Genomic DNA, 16,829 nt, shown 5'->3' with positions numbered 1-16,829 from the left:
ATCATATCCGACTGTGTGTGCGTGTGTGTGTATACCAGCGTCCGTGTGTCCACTCCTCCATAAAAAGGCAATTTATACTCGAATACCTTTTGCCTTCCAGATGTCAGTCCTGATTTGATAGAAGAGATATTTGACTTTTTACCCTCAGATGCTGTCCAAAATAGACACATTGATGGGACAGTCCCCGGCCAGATGACAAGAATGCCTGGTGTCTCTGAAACCCTAGCCTCCTGGTCCATGGTGTTAGTCTGTGCCCTTGTGTTTTCCTTCTGTCGGCTCTGAGCCGACCGCCCTCCCGCAGCTCACAGAGCAGCAATTGTTTGACACCTTGTTCCCACGCATCCTCTTCACAGGAACAGAAAAAAGGAACTGTGCCCTAATAAGCAAAGCATTGTTGCATTTTCTTTGTTAGCTCTGGTGATTCCGTAACTGAATACTGGGTCTCCTGAAACCCTGTGGTGGTCAGATTTTTAGAGTAGACGAGGATTTGTGTGGCTAGCTGGCTCCAGGGAAGGACACTAAATTTGAGTTTTGCATCTCATTCCTATGTAGCTCAGTTCCAAGAGTTCTCTTTGAAATCAGCATTCTTCTGCTTTTGTTAAAATAATGATCGGCACATTATCTTAACAAAGCAGAACCATGGTTCTTATCTAGTTACTCACCAATTCCACCTGCTTTCATGGAGACAGACTGTACTAGTCTCAGTTGTCACAGAAATGACTACGGGTAATCCCCAATTTATGACTTACGACTTATTCGAGGTACAATGAACTGCACTTATAACCATCTGTATCTTAGACTGGGTTCTTAAGCCAAACAAAACTAGTGATGCTTGTATCTGTATAGATGAAGAGAGATTTTCCTCCAGGAAATGGCCCACACAGTTGTAGAGGTTGTGAAATCACAAGTGTAGGGGTCAGATGCTAGGCTTAGGGACTAACAAACCCAAGATTAGCAGGTCAGATGGCAGGCCACTGGCTCAAGTCCCAAGAAAAGGACCAAACCAAAATCAACTCCCTGCCATGGAGTCAATTCCAAGTCTATAGCGACACTATGGGACCAAGTAGACCTGCCCTTGTGGGTCTCTGAGGCTGTACCATTTAACAGCCGTAAAAAGCCTTAACTTTCTACCATGGAGTGGCTGGGGTGCCACCAGGCTACCTAAAGAAAAGGATGCCAGATGACAATGAGTCAGATGTAGAATCTACATAGAGCAACAAGCCAGAATGTATGTATATATATACATTCCCTGGGGTTTACATATATGTGTGTGTATGTATACATATATGTAACCCCCAGGGAAGTAGACAGGCTGCAGATCTCATCATAGAGGTGATCACATTATATCAAATCTTATCATGGAAAATGACTTTATTGTTACTTAACTGCCAGACTACATCATCACTGCCAAACCTGATAATCATGACCAGCCAAGTTGACACACAACCTTAACCATCACACTTGCTGCCTATTTGTTTTTTGTACTTCTTAGCATCAGTAATGTGGTAGTTACATGATCCAGTGTCAATTTGGGACTTGAGAGGATTAAGAGTGAAGGGGTGGAATCCAGTCTGTCAATCAGGTCACAACCAATGAGGCCTTTGTGGGCATGGCCTTCCCCTGAGGAGCCTGGGAAAACTCTGGTATTTCCTCCTTGGAGGCGGTAGACACTCTCTCCCTCTTTTCACTTCTTTAGAAACTCTCTACTGACAAGACTGACTCCCTGCAAGACATCCCTGAGGAGAAGCCACATGGACCTACCCTGATGTAGCCAGAACCCTGGACCTAAAGAAGCCACGTAGAGACCCCTACCAGTGCTGAGATGTTTGTAATGCCACTGGATACAGACTTCCAACCCACCTGCCTTTGAGATTTCTGCATTCGGCACCATTGTATGTGGTTCATGAGTCTGAAGAGGATTTTATAGATTATTATCGGACATGTGGGTTCATATCGGACTTATGGACTTGATCTGGACTGGGCTGGGGTGTTTTCTCAATATTCAACTGTTCTCATATATAAAGCTCTTTCTTGTACACATGAGTATCTATGAATTTTGTTTCTCTAGTCTACCTGGACTAACACAAGTTATATGCACTGCATACAATATTACAGTATGTAATTTGTTGATTCTGTCAACCTCAGATGTTCATTCACATGTGGTCAATGTTATGATTTATAAAGACACTGATAATAAAAGGAAGTAATAATGAAGAAATATTTTTGAAAATGAGGTATTCAACTTAGGTCAGAACCAACTTTTGATGTAATGCAGCCACATGGTAAATTGGAGGCTACCTGTATAGGTTACCAAGAAGACCAATAAGAAAACATGTTAGATAACATCCATCCACCAGCCCCAGAGAGTTTATGGTTCAGAGGCCACAATGGATCATTTCCCTTGTGCCAGCAATTTGGATGTTTCTCTATGGTCTTGAGTCATTAAGTGCCCCCAGAATAACCGACATAAGGACTGATTAATACACTGGACTTTAAATCTGATCATCATTTTTAGCATACAAACACAAGAGATGGAAGTCAATATTCCCCATGCTAAAATAGCCAGAAGTAGGTGTCCTGGCCCAAGGCCATGGCCCATCCTTTCTCAGAGACAGACAACGCTCTTTCATGAAGTCGAGTTGATCAGGCTCTTTTTACCAAATGTCATGGATCACTCTAATCACACAAATGACTTTCCTGATCCAAAGGCACTGTCTTTTTTGGTGTGTCTTATTGGGGTGAGTGTAGAGGAAATAATGACTGTAAAAATTAAACTCACCAAGGAAGCAGGCAGTATGTGGCGAAGCCACGGGTCACAGAAACAATGCCGCAAGCGGAGCATAGCTAACACACACCAACAGGATGAGAGCAGACCACGTGGCATTGTAAAATAACTCGTGAAATCAGGAACGTCTAGGCTTCCATTGTCCACAGCACAAACGCATTCTTCCTGAAAAACCAGGTTCCACTGTCTGTAAAGACACTCGGGAGCACCAAGTGACTCACAATGACAGTTCTAGCACTAACCTGGGATTAAAACTGACACTCAAGGGGACCTGGTGGTGTAGTGGTTACACATTGGGCAGTTTGAAACCAGCAGTAGCTCTGTGGGAGAAAGACTGGGTTCTCTACTCCCGTAAATAATTACAGACTTGGAGAGCTGTGGGGAGGTTGGGGTGGGGGGGGGGGTTGCTAGAAGTCAGCATTGACTCAAGGGCACCGAGTTTGATTTGGGGGGGTTGGTGCATGCCAACTAGTGAGGCTCAGCATTCCAGCAGCTCTTGCTAAAGACTCCATTATGAGTTTTCCACTTGCACACACTGGCAAAAGGACTCTGAAAAGAGCTCATAATAACCAGACGACAACAGCCCAAATCAGAAACCTTGCCCAAGAAACACAGACCAATTCTTGATTAAGAAAAATAACAGCCCTACAGAAACTGTGCACTTTGTAAACTCAAAGACAGTTTGTTACCACGATGTCTTCCCAGCAGGTCTCGCTTCTTTAAGTTACAGTCAATGCCACTGACTTCCTAGTCTGTTTTGTGTTTGTCTCATCTTTTAATGCAAAACCAACATCATGTACCTTTGTTTTTCTAGTCTTCAGGAGTCGTCTACAAAGATGAAATGCATTCACCTGCCAATACCAGCGCTTGTTTATTTCATCTGTTTGCTAATTTAAAAATAAATAAATAAATGTTCGCTGGTTGCTTCTGGCTCAAGATTATAATATCCTCATAGAACTTGAACTCCAGACAGATATTGATCAAAAACCATCTAAGTCTGTATAAAATTCCTGTTGTGATAAATACTGTGAAGGAGAGGTATATTTTCCAAAAACTGAACAAATGAATCTGTTATTATTATTGGTATTACACCGATTAAGTAGGAATAAAAACAATATTAAACCCTCATAACTTTCATAGGATTACATTTGATATATACTTCTTAAAGTACTTTTTAAATTATAAATACGTACATTAAAGCATGACCATCTTGGTTTTGATAGCGGATAAGCAAGTCTGTGCTGCAATCATAAACTAACTCTCAAATTTGAGTGGTCAACTGGACCAAAGGTCTGCTTCTCCCTTGAGTAGTCACCTGCGGGTCTGGCAGCTCTCCAGAGCAGCTCCCTCGGAGCAGGGACTTGGAAACCAGTGGCTTCTTTGACCTTAAGTGGCTCTGATAGCCCAAGATTTAAGATGTGGTTTCCAGGTCATTGTAGCAAAGGGGAGAGAGAGAGAGAGAGAGAGAGAGAGAGAGAGAGAGAGAGAGAGAGAGAGAGAGAGAGATCTCAGGGTCAAGCACTGCAAGGGTTTCAGTAAATGTTGGAGAACAGATGTGTAGGGCAAAGGCCTAAATTTGACCTTTTGTCTCTAGTTTCTGAAAAGCCTGAGCAATTAAGATGCTCTTTAGTTTTCTGAAACAGGCAAAGATAACCCACAGCCACGCAGTCAGTTACTTTGGACATCTCCAACACGTCATCTTAGCCACACGTCTCCCTCATTAAGCAATTGAGTCACGAAATAGCCTCCACCGTGAAAACCCTCTTAGGCGTGATGTTTGTCCCTGTCGGGGTGTCATGTGGTCTTCGAGGGTTATAAACGGCCACCTACGGTATGCGGTGACCCTGAGCTATAGTAGAAGGTGGCAGCATGTACCACAGCTCAGTTCAACAAGAGGTGGGTCTTCTTTTTTCTGTTTCTCATACATGACGCGAGGTAGAAGGCATGGATGGAAGAGTTCTCTCTGTCCCCCAATACCTCCCAGAAGCCAGCATGTCTTATGGCTGTCCCTTTTGGAGCCCCTCATGTAAAGTGCATAGCAGGGCTGGTAACAAAGTCTTCCATCTCCACCCACAGAACTTCTGAACCAGCAGGAATAACTCATCCGTTGTATACTGTCTGTTTCTCTTCCAATGACAGCCACCTGCCACGCACGGGCATGTGTTCCCGCTAACTGAAAGGATGTGGTCTTGAGTGACCAGTCCCCTTTCTCTAACAATCTCCTTCCTATTAGAAATGGTGGACAATCTGCGAGGACCTTGTAGATTCAGTTTGTGGTCTCGAACCATGAATTTTACAGAAAGGCCCCCAGTGGGAACGGAAAGAGCCACTTTGGCTTTTTGAAACCATTTGCTCATTGCTGAAATGAGAAAGGGCATCCCAGTGCCCTCATGCACATGCACACAAAATGATCTCAAGTTTTCATCAAGTAGGTGTCAGCTCATGGCAACCCCATGTGTGTCAAAGTCGCTGGTTTTTCAGAAGTCGGTCACCAGGCCTGTCTTCTGGGCGCCCCTAATTGTTTGGTTAGCAGCCAGACCCGTGTGGCCTGGTTTTGTACTCTTCAGAGACTCCAACAATGTTAAGAGGAACCTTCAAAAGCTCATGGGAGAATGGAATTAAAGGAGAATGGAAATTTTCCATGAGTTTTCTGAAGCCTCCTCAGGTGATGCATGTGTGGAAGAATGTCATCCACGGTAGAGACAGCTTTTGTCATTATTTCAACTGCAACTGCCAGCAACGTCGGTGCAAAGGGAAATAACAAAAAAATGAGGTAAAGGCACAGCTTTCTTTGGACCAGGACATCTCAGTGAGCTGGACACCGAGGCATTGACCTCATCCTGCAGCATTTCACTGGGAGATGCAAGCGGGTGGGGCGGAAACTGCTTGGAAGCAAACCAATAATGACCCTGAAGCGCCCCAAATCTCCTGGGGGAAAAACGGATTGACCTCATGGTCAAGACCCAATTATTCATTTTTTTTCTAGTCTAAAATTAGCAAACTAGGATAACAGGCTCAGTAGGGGAGGGGGGCAAAAAAGCCTAAAGAGAGCTAGTTACACAAGTACTTCCTCAAGCTGAATCATGTTATGTTGAGTCAGAGACAAGGTATATTACTTGTCTAACTGGCATTATTGGTCCCTGCCCACCCATTCGAGAATCAATGGCCTCGTCTAAATGACAGACCCTTCATTACCTAACTACAAGCCAAGAAACCAATAAAGAAGTATTTCCTAGATACTGTTATGACTCCCAATTGTCATTGGCAGGATGGAAATTCAGGTGATGTTTATCTACTTGAGAAATATTTTATTTATTTTTAATCTCTTAAGCAACCATCCCTGGAATCAATATATCTGCGAAATAAATATGCTCCCTTTATTGCTTTGGTGATAGATACAACTATTAGGTACACAGCATGACAGATGTCTACTTGGGACCTCGCGCCAATGGCGTTGGCTCTCTATTATGTCATTTTAGTTCTCTATCTGCCTGTGCAGGCTGTTGGCACTGAGAATGAAGAACAGGTGGTAGCAATATTGAGGACGATACCAAAATGAGGAACAAGAACGTTTCCATAACAATAAGTGGAGATGAAAGCATATGAAATGGAAGTAATTGATTGCCATAAAGAAAGCCTCTGAGATTCCTAAGATCAAGGACAAAAAAGTATCCAAAGGTTTGGAGATTAATTTAACCCCACAGAAAAGACAATTCTGTGGAAAACAACCTACACAACCAATTGGAAATTATATGGCTGTTCCAGAAAACATAATAAAACAGAAAATGCTGAGAACACAGAGAATATGATGCATTGTAAAAACTTCCCTCGTTTGTTTTCAGATAGTGTACAGCCAGACTTTGTCATTAAAAGGTATGGTTGTGGCTCCAAACAGATAAGAGAAACAAAAATAGTGATTTTTTTGTATTAAATAAAGATACACAATCTTGGCTGGTTTGCTTGGGGTTTTTTCCCCTAAAAATATAAAGGTTGAGAAATCACAAAAACACAGGTGACCTTTTCATGATTGTTCTTTTATTGTTTTTTAATCTTTTCATTGGGGGCTCTTACAGCTCTGATAACATTCCATACATCGGTTGTATACAGCATATTTACACATACGTGGCCATCACTTTTCAAAACATTTTCTACTTGAGTCCTTGGTATAAGCTCCTCTTTTTCCCCTGCTGCCCCCTCCCCACCCACCCCCGCCCTCTTGAACCCTGGATCAATTATATATTGTTATTCTTATTTTGTATCTTATACTGTCCATAGTCTCCCTTCACCCACAGTCTGTTATTCATTCTCTTGGGTGGGGGTGGGGGACCGCTACATATCCAATCTTGTGTGTTTCTTGTTTTGAAAGTAGTAGCTTATCTGACTTTTGTTGTTGTTGGTTGTGACTCATATGGTTTTGACTCATATGGTATTGACTCATATGGTTTTGACTCATATGACAGTATAGGACTGTCCTAGACAGGTTTCTTGACTTCTATCCATCCAGCCAAGAGGCAGCCCAGTGCCAGGTATTTCTCCCACAGAGGCTGTGGATGGGTTCAAAGTGCCCATCTTTTGGTTGTCAGACACGCTAACTTTGTGTGTGATATATGTGTGACTGTGTGTATGAGTGCAGGAGTGCAGTATGTGTGTGAGAGTAGATGTGCTTGTGTGTGAGTGTGAGTCTCTGCATGTATGTGTAGAGATGTATGGAATTGGAGTAAACAATGGCTGTGGGGGGTGGGGTGCAATATGTTGGAGTGTGCATATACGTGTGTATGTGGGCATTCAAGTAAGTATGCATGTGGGTGCACGTAAGCATATGGAGGAGCTGATGCTAACAGAATGCTTTTATGAAACCAACGGGGTTAGGCTTTTATATAGCTTGGAAGAAGACGGAGCAGAGAAATCTAAGAGGGAATTAGCATAGCAACTTGGTGTTTATTCGATCACTTACAACAGAAACACTGTATGCAGTGCCAAGTCATTTCCTAAAGAGTCCCCCAGGGACTAGGGCCTGCCTTCCTGACCCAACAGAACCTGCCTGTTCTTTCACTACTCTCTCGATCCTTGTTAGCCAAGGAAGGCAGAAGGAACAATTTCAATAATATGCCCTATTAGTTCTTTACAGCATCTTTCTAGGCCCACTGCTACTCCTGCAAAGAATAGCTCCAATCTCCCCCTGTTCACTCACTACTGTGACTTCTTTCAAGATCTGATTCAAAACACTTTTTAATAGAAACCTTCCCTACCCAACCCCCTCCCATACTGATCTATTCCTAGCTTTGGGTGTAGTAGCCTTGAATTTTGAATTACATACGCTAGCTGTTTGCTACAAATCTCTTCCAGCTCTGAAGTTTTATGTTTCTGTGCTGTCACCTTCTCATTTAGAGAATAAGATAGCCTAAGAATGAGACCTGCTTCCTCTTTTTTAAAAAAATAATTCTCATACACTCTTACTGAGCCATGTTCAAAATAGTTGCTCAAAAAGTTCTTGAGGAAGTAGAAAGGATATTGAATAATGCATTCTACTGGTCTTATACCTTTTCTGTACGTTTAATTTTTAATAATAAAAATTGGGGGAAAACAATCTTTAAGGAAAACAAATGTAAAAGAACTAATACATGGTTATACCTTTACTATGTGCCAGATGCCCACTTATTCTATCCAACAGACAATGCTTTCCATGGGGGCTTTGATTCTTCTTTGAGAGATGAGAAAGTAAAGATCAACCAGCTGGAAAGCAGGAGATTCTAGATAAAAATCTCCTTCTTCTTCATCCCAAACCTCAAGTCCCTTCGCTCCAGTGGTTCTCAACCTTCCTAAACCCGTGACTCTTTCATACAGTTCCTCATGTTGTGGTGACCGCCCCCCCACAACCATAAAATTGTTTTTGTTGCTACTTAATCACTGTCGCTTTGCTACTGTTATGAATCAGGCGACCCCTGTGAAAGTATCGTTCAACCCTCAAAGGGGTCGTGACCCACACGTTGAGAACCTCTGCGCTAGACCATGCAGCCTAAATGCCACTTCTCACTGCTGTAAGGTTGGTGATCAATAAATGCCCACGGAATTGAATTGGGTTGCAGTAACTATATAAAGAGATGAGGACCTACGGTTATTTACTCAGGGTGATTATGACAATTATAGTTATTTTTCCATCAAAAATGTATGCTGGGCCTGATACTGTGCCAAACAAGCTCGGGAGGCCCATCTCGGCTGCCACAAGGGTCCTCTGATGTAGCTACGGCCATGCTCATCAGAACAAAGAGGAAAGCACAACCCAGACCAGCGGGGTAATTACCCAAGGCCTTTGAGTCGCTTCAGACCAGGTTCTCTCTGTTGTTCATTTGGGCCATTGATCCGTCCTCAAGTTCGCTGGCTTTACCCTCTGCCTTCTCTGCTCCATTAGGGAGCCCATCCAAAGAGCTCCTGTTTCTGTAGCTTTCCATCTCTATATTGTTCTACTCCTGTACCCTTTTTAAAAGTACGGCATTTCCACAGCTGAGAAGAAGATGGAGAAGAAACTTTTCTTTGCAGAAATATACTAATTCTTTGTCACCGTGTCTTGTTGAAGCATTTTTGTCGTGGCTGCTTCGAAATTCTTGTCAGATCATTTCAACATTGGGTTTATGTGTCTGTTGTGCCGTCTATTGATGGTCAGTTCTCATTCATGTTGTGATGGTCCTGTTTCTTGGCCATTGATTTTGGAAAATATATTATAAAGACTCTGAATCCGATTTAATTTTCCTTTTTTAGCAGGCTGTCCTGTTGGGGAGAAAGACCAGACTTTCTAGTCCTGTGAAGAGTTACAGGCTCAGAAACCCACAGGGCAGTCATATAGGGTCTCGTCTGTCATATAGGGTCACTAGGAGTGGAATTGACTCAATAGCAGCGAGTGAGCGAGTGAGTGAGTGAGTGAGTGAGTGAGGTGAGCGAGTGAGTGAGCAAGTGAGTGAGTGAGCGAGTGAGCAAGTGAGCCCTCCTGTTGAGATGTCGTGCAAGGGCCCCATGAATGTGAGGGCTTCAGAAAGTTTCAGGAAAAGATGTCATTATCTTTTCATTCAATTTTCCATGAACTTTTTGAAGCCCACTCTTACACCTCCAAGTGCCCATTGGGCTCCAGCACACCTTGGAGACAAAAGGTGGAGTCCCGAAGGGAAGGGAAACAATGCCACACAGTCGGGGCTTTGAACACGTTTTCCACCTTGTTGCTGCAGGATGGGGGTGAAGACTCAGCTCCCCTCCTGGCCAAGGACAGGGGAAAACAAAGACCAGTGCTCTCCGGGCCCACAAGCTCCACCTCATGAAGTCTCACTGCCTCTGGGTGAGAGTAGAGACTCGGGGACACCCTGGGCACCATTGCCCTAACCTCTTTGGAAAACAGACCTCCCAGTTCCACTGGCGGGGGACAGCACATTCACACAAACACCACCCAGCAAGAATCCCCAGCACTGCTCTAGTAGGGATCAGACAGACAATTGGCTCCCCGCGCAGCCCTGCTGACGGTACCCCACAGGCTTATCATTAGAGGAGTGTGCTGCCTGGCAAGAGGAGTGGGCGTGGGCGTGGGGTGTTTTCTTCGTGGTGTTTGGCACCAGTAGGGTGCTTCCCAGTCTTTTGTCTTGGGGGAACAGGCTTTTCATATCTGCGCCCGTGGGTGGTTCTGGTAGGAGGCTTCTGAGACACTCTGTCTGGGGTCTATAGAAAGTCATCCAGAAACCTAGCAAAGTCTCTACTGTGTTCCTCCGCGCGTCCCAAAGTCCTAGGCAACCCTCCTTCCTCTTCCTTCTTTCAGCGTCCCTGTGCTTATTTATTATGCATATTCTGACCAAAGATTTTTAAATAGTCAAGACAGTGACCTAGAAGAGGCAGCACCACTCTATCCTAGTGGAACCAGTACTATTGACGACCTCTAAGACTGATCAACAGTGACGGCAGGAGTTGAGTCCAACAAGTCTAATCGCAGAGCCGATGACTTCAGCCATCATGTGAACACTAGTCCGATAGTACGTAAAACAACATACCCTCCAAAGGCAAAATATTATAGATGCATAGGGTAATATCAAGAGCAAACGAGCCTAATCATATAATTAGTGATTGACACCAAAGTGAATTCACTGATTTGCAAATTGACCTTAATTAGCAGTCACTTCCTCAGCCTTTATAGTAATATTAGCCATTCATGACTTATTCTTATGGAAAGGGAAGTAGCTATTGCCCTTTCTGAGCGACTCTGGTTGAAGGGACAGAAAATCCCATTGGCTTTTCCTGAAAAAGACTCCTCTCCTCCTGTCCTGCTGAGAACAGGCTTCTGAAGATGGTCAGTGTCTTTCAGCCTCATTGTAGTTTAGCCTAGAAGCCGAAAGGAGCCCTGCTGCCATAGGGCTTACATACTGGTCTGCTAACCTCGAGGTCAGCAGTTCAAAACAACTAACTTCTGCTCAGAAGAAAGATAAGGTTTTCTACTCCTATAAAGAGTTACCATAGGGGCAGTACTACCCTGCCCTATAGGGTCACCATGAATCAGAACTGACTTGGTGGCAGTGAGTTTGAGAAGCTGAGTCTAGACCCTGTAGTCCCAGGATCACAGTTAATCCAAAAACTCAGCCACCTGTACTATAGCAAGAAGAACCAACAGCTTGGAAGAAGTTTAAAATAAACTAAATCTGGATATACTTTTTGGAAAGTCAACATAGATGCAATAAGTTATCCCAAAAGGAGCAAAGCATATGGGGTTCAGGATGATAGTTCCCTCTCTCAAGTGGGTAAACATCAGGACAAGGTGGTGGGGAGGAAGGCAGGGGACCAGTGAAGTTTAGTAACTAGCAAGTTCTCCAGTTCTAGTTTAGTGGTGGGGTCACAAGTGATTATTATATAATTTAAAACATATTTATAAATAAATGAAACTAAATGAAAGCAAAGGGAGAAACTAGATTATCAACAGACCATAATTTAATGTTAGCTAAGATGCAACGCTTTCTACTACTGGCTTCTCCTCTCCTATTACTCCAATTAATGGAGAATTGACTGCAATACACAAAGGAAAATACAGCAGCTCTTCTTGATTCACAACTGTATACGAGGAAGCGTGCAGATCCGCAATCACACAGGTATTCTACCTGCAGAACTTTCCAAAGGTAGGCAGTCCTACACATTACTCCGGAGATTCCATGGCCTGGGTGAGGTCTAGGAATCTACATTGTATGCTGACTTGCAAAGCAGCCTCCTGGCAGCCATATCCCTTAAATTGATGATAATCTAGTGCATCTTATATCTGGTTACTACACTTAAACCAAAAATATTTAATTTCTCATGTTATTTTTTCTTTCAAAAAATGTATTAGTTCACTGCTGCTTACTACCTCAAATCAAAAGCCACCCTCGATCCTGAATGTCTCCTGCAGCCTGGTGCTGCCTTAATGCTCTGAATTTATCTTGCCTTTCTGTTCTACCCATTGACATGGAGTTGATCTCGACATGCTAAGCTATTGCGTCTCAGAGAAGACTCATGCTCCATGGGGTTTTCAATAGCTGTGTTTTCAAAAGTAGATCATCAGAGTTGTCTTCTGAGATACCTCTGGGTAGCCTCAAACCTGCAACCTTTCAATTAGCAGCCACCTTTCTTGCCCATTGGTACCATCTTGGGCCTCCATTTCCTTTGTGTTGCTGTCAGGTGCCAGACAGTTGGTTCCAATTCACAGCTACTCCGTGTATGACAGACAAAATGCTAGCGGGTCCTGCGCCATGCCCACACTCCTTGCTCTGTTTCAACCCTTTGTTAGAGCCACTGTGTCAACCAACTCTTTTCCTGGACCATCTCCTTAACCTAGCATCCCGTCCTTATTCATGAGCCTGCCTTGCCTGACCACATATCAAGAACACTTAAGAAGACATATCAATGTTGTCATCCTAGCTTCGAAGGAGCACTCTGGCTTTACTTCTAAGATGGCTCTGTTAATTCTTCTGGAAATTCATACGTTCACTATGCATCAACAACACTGGGAGAACGACAGGGCTTTCTACTCCGGTAAATAGTTATAGTCCGAATACTCACAGGAACAATTCTGTCCTGTCCTACATGGTCACCAGGACTCATCTCAATTCAATGGCACTGAGTTTGGTTTGGTTTTGGGTTTTGACAACATAATAATTCAAAGACATCGATTCTTCTTCAGTCTTCCGATTCATTGCCCATCTTTCAAAAGGCATACGAGGCAAGATTTTGCAGCATATTGGCCCAATGCAACATGTCCTTTAATTTCTTGACTGCTGCGTCCATGGTGTTGGTTGTAAATGCAAGTAAAAAGAAAATTTTGATAACTTCGTCTTTTCTCTGTTTACTTATCGTGATGTTGTTGATTGGTTTGACTTGAGGATTTTTGTCTTTTTTATGTTGAAGATCAAAGTCTTTGATCTTAATAAGCAAATACTTCAGGTCTTCTGGAAAGTTGTGTCGTCCACATGGCTCAGGCTAACAGTGAGTCTCCCTCCAATCTGGATGGCGTTATCTTCTGCATGTAACCCCGCTTCTCAGAGTATTGGCTCAGAGTGCAGACTGAGCATGTACCATGAAGAGACACCTTGGTACACATCTTTCCTGGTTTTAAGCCACGACGTATCCCCTTCTTCTGGTGGAATGACTGATTGTTGGTCCACAGGTTCTGCATGCATAAAATCAAGTGTTTGGGAACTCACGTTCTTTACAATGTTATCCATAATCTGATGGGACCCACTGAGTCTAATGCTTTTGCAGACCCAATGAAACTGAGGACAAATCTTTCTGTGATTCTGCGATTCCAACCAAGAACCATCATTTCACGTCCTCCTCCGAAACTGATGTGACTTTCTGGTAGTTCCCTGTCAGTAAGCAGCTGCACCTGTTTGTAAATTATTTTCAGCAAAAGTTTACTTGCATGTGATATTGTTTGATCATTTTCTATTATTTGATAAATTATAGATGTTGTTTGATAAATTTCTATGAAGTTCTCATGCCTCATCTGTGAGGGCCACTATGTGAAATCTCTGTTCAATCCTTGGACTGTATCGTTTCTTCTCTTCACTTTAGCTACTCCACCAGGCAAGAGTAAGTTTCAGAGTCTCTTCTGACATCCATCTTGGTCTTTGCTTTCTTTCCTGACTTTTTTTTTTTAAGCTTCAAATTTTTTTTAACAATTTATTGGGGCTCATACAATTCTTATCACAGTTCATACATATACATACATCAATTGTATAAAGCACATCTGTACAGTCTTTGCCCTAATCATTTTTTTTCTCTTTTCTTTTTTTACATTTTATTAGGGACGCAAACAACTCTTATCACAATCCATACATATACATACATCAATTGTATAAAGCACATCATACATTCCCTGCCCCAATCATTCTCAAGGCATTTGCTCTCCACTTAAGCCCCTTGCATCAGGTCCTCTTTTTTTTTTTTTCCCTCCCTCCCCTTTCCCCCCTCCCTCATGTGCCCTTGGTAATTTATACATCGTTATTTTGTCATATCTTGCCCTATCCGGAGTCTCCCTTCCCCCCTTCTCTGCTGTCCCTCTCCCAGGGAAGAGGTCACATGTGGATCCTTGTAATCAGTTCCCCCTTTCCAACCCACTCGCCCTCCACTCTCCCAGCATCGCCCCTCACACCCTTGGTCCTGAAGGTATCATCCACCCTGGATTCCCTGTACCTCCAGCCCTCATATGCACCAGTGTACAGCCTCTGTCCTATCCAGCCCTGCAAGGTAGAATTCGAATCATGGTAGTTGGGGGGAGGAAGCATCCAGGATCTGGGGAAAAGCTGTGTTCTTCGTCGGTACTACCTCGCACCCTAATTAACCCATCTCCTCTCCTAAACCCCTCTATGAGGGGATCTCCATTGGCCGACACTTGGGCCTTGGGTCTCCACTCTGCACTTCCCCCTTCATTAATGTGATATATATATATATATACATATATACATATACGTATATGAAACTTTCTTCGTGTATGCTATCCTTTAAATCATGCCACAACTCTTGCAGTCTCCAGTGAGTATGCAAATCCATTCTTTAGATCATGTACAAATTCGAGTGAGATATAATTAAGATTATTTTCTGGCTCTTGTAGATTTTTTTTCATTTCCTTCAGCTTCAGCTTGAACTTGTATCTAATCAATTGATGGTCTATTCCATAGTCCACCAATGGCCTTATTCAGACTAATAACATGGTGGTACTTTATCATCTGTTTCAGCAGATGTGAGCCACCCCCCTCCCATGTATAGTCACAATTTATATTGTTGAAAACAGTATTTGCAATGAATAAGTTGTTAGTTGTGCAAAATTCTATCATGCAACCTTCAAATGACTTTTATTACCAAAGCCACATTTTCCAACTGCTGATCCTTCTTCTTTATTTCCAACTGTATCATTCCAATCCCCAGTAATTATCAATGCATCTTGGTAGTTTTTTGACAAATTTCAGATTGCAAAAATTAATTAAAATATTCAGTTTCCTCATCTTTGGCATTAGTGGTCAGTGTGTAAATTTTAATAGTAGTCATATTCGGTGGTCTTCTTATAGAGGTACAGATATTATCCTATTTATGATTGTGTTGGATTTTAGAAGAGATCTTAAAATGTTCCTTTTGAAGATGAATGGTTCTGCTTCAACCATAAACCACATGTTGTGCTCATTCAAAATGGCCAATATCTGTCCACTTCCAACTACTCCCTGGGACATCAATCATTAAGCATTCCATTTGATGACTTCCAATTTTCCTTGATTCCTGCATTGCACATTCCAACTATTAATCATTGTTTTCCGTTGTTCCTTCTTATTTTAGCATCCTTGACGGACTCAAATTTTGTTCTTTTTTAATATTATTTGAGTTTTGAGAGGAAAGAGAAGGCTGAAGAGGAAATATCAGGTCTTTAGGGTGAATGGTGTGAAGTTTCCTTACAAAATGCTGCTAAGAAAACCTTTGTTATTGCTGTTGTTGGTAGGTGGTCTGACCCATAGTGACCCTGTGTACACCAGAACAAAACACTGCCCTGCCCTGTGCCATCCCCACAATTGTTCGAATAGTTCGGCTCACAGTTGTAGCCGCTGGGTCCACCCATCTTGTTGACAGTCGTTGAGGTAGTTAATTTATTGTGCCAACCTGGCTGATAAACACATGTGGGATTAATTGAAGGGTGGAGGGATAAATGGCTCCGTGAGTCTCACTTTTCTAGTTCTCTTGCTTTCTGATGGTCGGACCAGGGTGAAGCTGCCTTAGCCAATTCCCTGCTTTAGCTGGCCAGGCTCACTTCCTGCAAGATATTCCTGGGGAGAAGCCACATGGACCTACCCCAATGCAGCTCTGGTTGTTGAAGCAGCCGTGTGGAGACCCCTGCCAGCGCTGAGATGCTTACACATTCTCTGACGCGGCTTTCCTCCTGCAGTCGGCATCATTGGATGTGCTTTGTGAGATGGAGGAGGACTTTGTGGATTGGTGTTGGACAAGTGGGTTAATGCTAGACTTGTGGGCTTGGGCAACACTGGGTTGGGATGTGTTCTTGATGTGCTCTTAACTTTTATATAAAACTCTCTCTTATACATATGGGTTTCTGTGGATTTGTTTCTCTAAAGTACCCAGACTAATATAGTCGTCCTCTTTGTTGCTGCCCCTTGACTACTAAGCATGGTGTTCTCCAGGAACTGGTCTCTCCTGACAGCATACTCAAAGTATATGAGAAAAATAGAGAGCATTCTGGCTTTACTTTGTCAAAAACAGATTTGCTTATTCTTTTGGCAGTCCACGGCATTTTAAATATCCTTTGCCTGTACCATAAAGCAAATGTATTGTTTCTTCTTCAGTCTTCCTTACTTGCATACAAATGAGACCATTGAGAATACCATGGCTTGGGTCAGGTGCACCCTAGTCCTCAAACTGTCATCCTTACCTTTCAACACATTCAAAAGGTTTGCTACAGCGCTCTTGCTATGGGGCCAAGAGGTGAAAATCGATGAGGTTCTAAGGGAAGAAAGAGCCATGGAATAATAACGAGCAGAATCAGGAACTGGAA

This window comes from Tenrec ecaudatus, chromosome 11 (genome assembly GCF_050624435.1).
Source record: "Tenrec ecaudatus isolate mTenEca1 chromosome 11, mTenEca1.hap1, whole genome shotgun sequence".
Classification (NCBI taxonomy): Eukaryota; Metazoa; Chordata; class Mammalia; order Afrosoricida; family Tenrecidae; genus Tenrec; species Tenrec ecaudatus.
The sequence above is the reverse complement of the archived record's forward strand: the minus strand, read 5'-3'. Positions refer to the sequence as shown.